A 5,000-nucleotide genomic window follows, 5' to 3' on the forward strand; every position below is an offset into this window, starting at 1 on the left:
ACTGGAAGTTTTATAAGAGAGATTTTTTCATATGCCTACACATGGAAAACAGCTCAGACTTTTTGTTCAACAAATTGAACCATTGCATCAAAGCACTGTACTTCTTTGCAAAAGGCAGAAGTACCACGCAACAACAATATCATTAAAGAAGTAGGCAATGTTCATCCGTGTTCTCATCCCACTATCTCAGAGAGGGTTGTGAGGGTAGAGTTTTCAGACACCTCCTTCATGAGGTGTCCAATCAGAAGCAACTGTCATTATGCTGGATTCCCAAATATGACCAACTGAAACTATGGACATTATCTAACCATCTCATTCTGGGTTTACCCTAGGCCTCTTGGCTTGAAGAATCCCTCTTGATTCCTTCCTGCAACATTTTGAACACATGTCTATAGTAGCAGAGCTATGACCTCTCAAAGCAGGGTGAGTAGCTGCTCAACCTGAAGAGACTCCTTGACCTCTGAGCTATGCAGGCTGTTGAGTGAGGTTACTCCACAGATACTCCAGAGGAACACCCTTTTGACCACTTGTGTTCGTGATCATACTCTTTTGGTCATTTCTCAACATTTATGACCATAGGTAAGGGGAGACACCAAAACCAAATAAAGACACAACTTTCCTGCTGTCGAGATTAAATGTCAGAGTTGGCAAATTACTTTGGCCAGCCCCTGCAATTCTTGCACCCAATTCAGTTCCCTGCCTCCCATCACTTGTGAATATGAAACAATACCAGCAGACAAAATATCAACAGAGAAAGGTCAACAGAAGAAGATGAGAGAGATAGCGGGGGGGGGGGACAGGGGAGAGAAATACTTACAGAAACTGTTATCTTGTGATGGAACCGCTTTTGATGCCCAGATCTTATCTGAAAAGAGAATGAAAATTCAGAAGTCTATAAAACATTGACTGGGACAAAGTGAACAATATGTGTGTGTGTGCGAGAGAGAGAGAGAGAGAGAGAGAGAGAGAGAGAGAAGAGAGAGAGAGAGTTAGTGTTCGTGTGTATGTATGTTTATATGCTGTTATATTACTGCATCAGCCACAGATATTTCCTTAACTATCACCACCATCATCACTTAATGTCCATTTTCTATGCTAGCATGGAAAATGGACATTAAATGATGATGATGTGTTAGTTAAAGAAAGAAACCTTATCTTTGGCTGACTTCAGCTAAAAATGCCAATTGACACAGCAACTCTAATGACATTTCTGTATTCTCTGCCACTCCATTACATGTTAAGTTTTCAGGCTAATTCCATAAATTCTTGCTGGTATTGGCGTGTTAGTCAAGGCCAGTTTTTTTTATTAAAATGCTTTATCGCAACTTATTAACATCAAGGTAAAACATTTTGCTACTAATCATTGTTGTTGCTGTTTCCGTCATTAACATTCCAGTTAATTAACTCTAATAACATATTATTTAATTAATTATAATAGCAATGCATTAGTGCTGTGAGGTGAAAACATCTTAATTAAAAAACATGTCTGAGAAATGAGTCCCGTGAGGTGAGATGACTGTTGCAGTGAGTGTCACTGGCCAATCTCCATGGCAGGGCCCTTGACATCAGGTTTATGAGGCACAGCTAAACACACCATTTGCTCTGGTGGGTATGACCCAATTACATCCACCCCCATTTTCTGCTGCTTAATCCCCCCTCCCCCCACTCCTTTGTTTCTTTCTTTCCTTGGTGATGTAGTTATGAGTTTGCTTTTTCTTGGTAATTTGATATTTGATATTTTTAATATTATTTTTTTCTTGTAAAAAATATTTTGTTAATAAAAACAGTCTAATACCCACCAAAAAAACTAAACAAAAAAATAAGCAAAATGAATATATTTTTTGTAGTGTGCTAAAGGTACTGAGGTCACGTCTGGGTCAATTTGGTTGTCCACAATCATCTTTAAACTATGGTTGAGTAAAGAAGGGATTTATTAAACATTACACAACCAAAATGTCTTGAGGCACAACATTGTTGGTGCAGGTGTGGTGGTGGGGGGGGGGTTAAACATCTGCTTCTAAAGTACACCATTTCAGGTTCAATCCCACTGTGTGGTGCCTTGGGTGAAGTGACTTCCACTATAGTCCCAGGTCAACCAATGTCATGTGAGTGGATTTGATAGATGGAAACTGAAAGAAGCCCATCATACACATACATGCATGTTTATTTATTATATAGATAAAGGATAGAAAATGGAATGAATGACATTATTCATAATCACTACAATTGTTTCGACACATTTTTACCCCTGCAGTACATTGGTGTAATCATTATATATCCATCCAGGGTGAAAAATACACCTCCTCATGTAATCGTTTAAATTAGTCCTTCATTAGACCCCACCAACATTTCACTCAGTGTTAGAATACAAACTCAAAGTGATGTATCATTTACAGCAGTTTACAGACAATTCTGTACGGTGACACCAGGTAGCCAACAACTGCAGATGGGCTTTGCATAGCATTCTTCAAGGTTTTTATCCTATTCTTATTTAACACATAAATGCCCAAGTGTGTGCGAGTGTGTGTATGTTTATGTCTCCTGGTATTGGCATAGTCTGACAACTGTAAATGAGTGTCACTGTTACACAAGCAGTGTCATTCATCTCTGATATTCAGCTGAAATGTATGTGACCATGAGGTAATATTACCTTGCTTGGAAACAGGTAAGAGCCGCTGATAGGAAGGGCATTTGGCTGTAAAGAAATCTGCTACCATAGACTTTGTCCGACCCATGCCAGCATGTAAAAGTGGATGTTAAAACGATGAGGATGACTCTTTTATATTTTTGGTGTAGATCAGATTCTACGTTCAAGTAAAAAGAAATTTGATTTTTCTTTCATTTTGAAATGATAAAAATAACTCCATCGAAGAATTATGAACTCTCTTGAAGACTTCTCTTGCTGTTCAATAGGACTTCTGATCAATAGGACTTGATCAATACCCCAGATTTTTAAGAGAGAAATAATGGAATTTTGCTATATTCATACTTTTCCTATGCTCATTATTAAGGATTCAACACCTTTTCCTCTGGAGTATTCTTTTACTTGTTTCAGTCATTTGGCTGTGGCCATGCTGGAGCACCACCTTTAGTCAAACAAATCGACCCTAGGGCTTATTCGTTGTAAGCCTAGAACTTATTCTATTGGTCTCTTTTCCTGAACCACTAAGTTACAGGCATGTAAATATGCCAATATCGGTTGTCAAGTGACAGTGGGGGACAAACACAGACACACAAACATACATACACACACACACACACACACACACATATTTATACAACGGGCTTCTTTCAGTTTCCATCTACCAAATCCACTTACAAGGCTTTAGTCAAGCTGAGGCTATAGTAGAAGACACTTGCCCAAGGTGCCATGCAGTGGGATTGAACCCGGAACCATGTGGTTGGGAAGCAAGTGTCTTACCACACAGCCAAAGAAATTTAATCATACAAATACCACGGATACAATGTGATCTCTAACTAGCATGATGATGATGATGATGATTACAATGGTGATGATTATGATAGTGTTGGTGATGGTGGCAGTGATGATGATGGTGGTTTAGCCCCAGGTTAGCTCTGATTTAGAAGATATAAAATCAAAGACATTCCAACCATGATCATCCTACCTTTTTGTATTCATTATTGAATCTATTGAACATGCCCATCTCTATTGAAGACAGTTGATTGTGCTTTGATGAAAATTTGGCTACTATTTCTAGAAAGTCAAGTGGTCACATAGAAGCGCCCTTGGCTTGATGATGATGATGATGATGATGACGCTGACATTGTTAGTGATGATGATGACTATGCTGATAGTGCTGGTGGTGTTAGTGATAAAGTGGAGAGCGGGAGGAATCGTTGGCACACTGGGGGGCAAAAGGCTCAGCAGTATTTCGTCCATCTTTACATTCTGAGTTCAAATTCCACTAGGGTTGACTTTGCCTTTCATCGCTTTGGCAGTCAATTAAATAAGTACCAGTGATACACTGGGGTCGATGTCATTGTCTTATCCCATCCCTGAAATTGCTGGCCTTATTGCAAGAACAATAGTCAGAAAGAAGTTAAAAGTCTTCTCCATTCATGCCAAATAAAACAACAGCTCCCCCCTCCTCCTTCCCATCATGCAGCACTGCACAGCAACTTGTTGTTGTTGTTGTTGCTGTTTAACGTCCGGCTCAGCAGTATTTCTTCTGGTTCTTTACATTCTGAGTTCAAATGTCACTGAAGCCAACTTTGCTTTTCACCCCTTCAGGGGTCACTAAAAGTACCAGTCAAATATTGAAGGTGGTTGTAACTTCCTTGCCCCTCCCTTTAAAATTGCTTCCTCATGTCAAAATTAGAAATAATTATTTATTTCTTTATTGCCCACAGAGGGGCTAAACATAGAGAGGACAAACAAAGACCGACAAAGGGATTAAGCTGATTACATCGACCCCAGTGTGTAACTGGTACTTATTTAATCGACCCCAAAAAGATGAAAGCAAAGTTGACCTTGGCAGAATTTGAAATCAGAATGTAACAGCAGCCAAAATACCGCTAAGCATTTCACCTGGCACTAACGATTCTGCCAGCGCCTCAAAGAATTATTAGAGGTACCAGCTCTTCTAGTTCTCTTCTGAGTTCCATGTGAGGGCCTGACATATGCAATGCAGGATGCTGGCTTCTTTACGGTGTGGTCTATCCATCCTTTCAGATTTTGCTTCCTGTATTTCCCCGAGGGGAGGCCTTCCTCTCTCAAGTCTTGTTGGTTGCTGTAACTTTTCTTTTTTCTAGTTAAGGGCTATTGACCATCCCATTTTTACCTCAGAGAAGAGGTGGCCCATATTAGACTGGCCTCCATCCTCTGATCGGCCTAGGCATTTGCACCCTGCTGGCATGGCTCTCAGGGTTACTGAGATACATCATACCACAAGTACTGGGCCTTGTGCTCACCAATAAAAATACCATGTCCAGGATTGTGTCTTGGAGAGGAAATTTCCATTTTTATTTTTAAGGAGATT

General features: G+C 39.8%; 1 protein-coding gene across 3 annotated transcripts in view; it reads right to left on the bottom strand.

Annotated features, from left to right (window-relative positions):
• LOC115214212 (tetraspanin-18) overlaps positions 1–5,000 on the bottom strand; it is a 224,819-nt gene that overhangs the window by 83,883 nt on the left and 135,936 nt on the right. For all 3 annotated transcript variants that reach the window (XM_029783323.2, XM_036504444.1, XM_036504443.1), the window contains one exon: positions 818–865. The gene's annotated coding sequence lies outside the window, so the exon portion shown is untranslated. The remainder of the gene's footprint in view (positions 1–817; positions 866–5,000) is intronic.

Source organism: Octopus sinensis, linkage group LG7 (assembly GCF_006345805.1).
Source record: "Octopus sinensis linkage group LG7, ASM634580v1, whole genome shotgun sequence".
NCBI classification, from domain to species: Eukaryota; Metazoa; Mollusca; class Cephalopoda; order Octopoda; family Octopodidae; genus Octopus; species Octopus sinensis.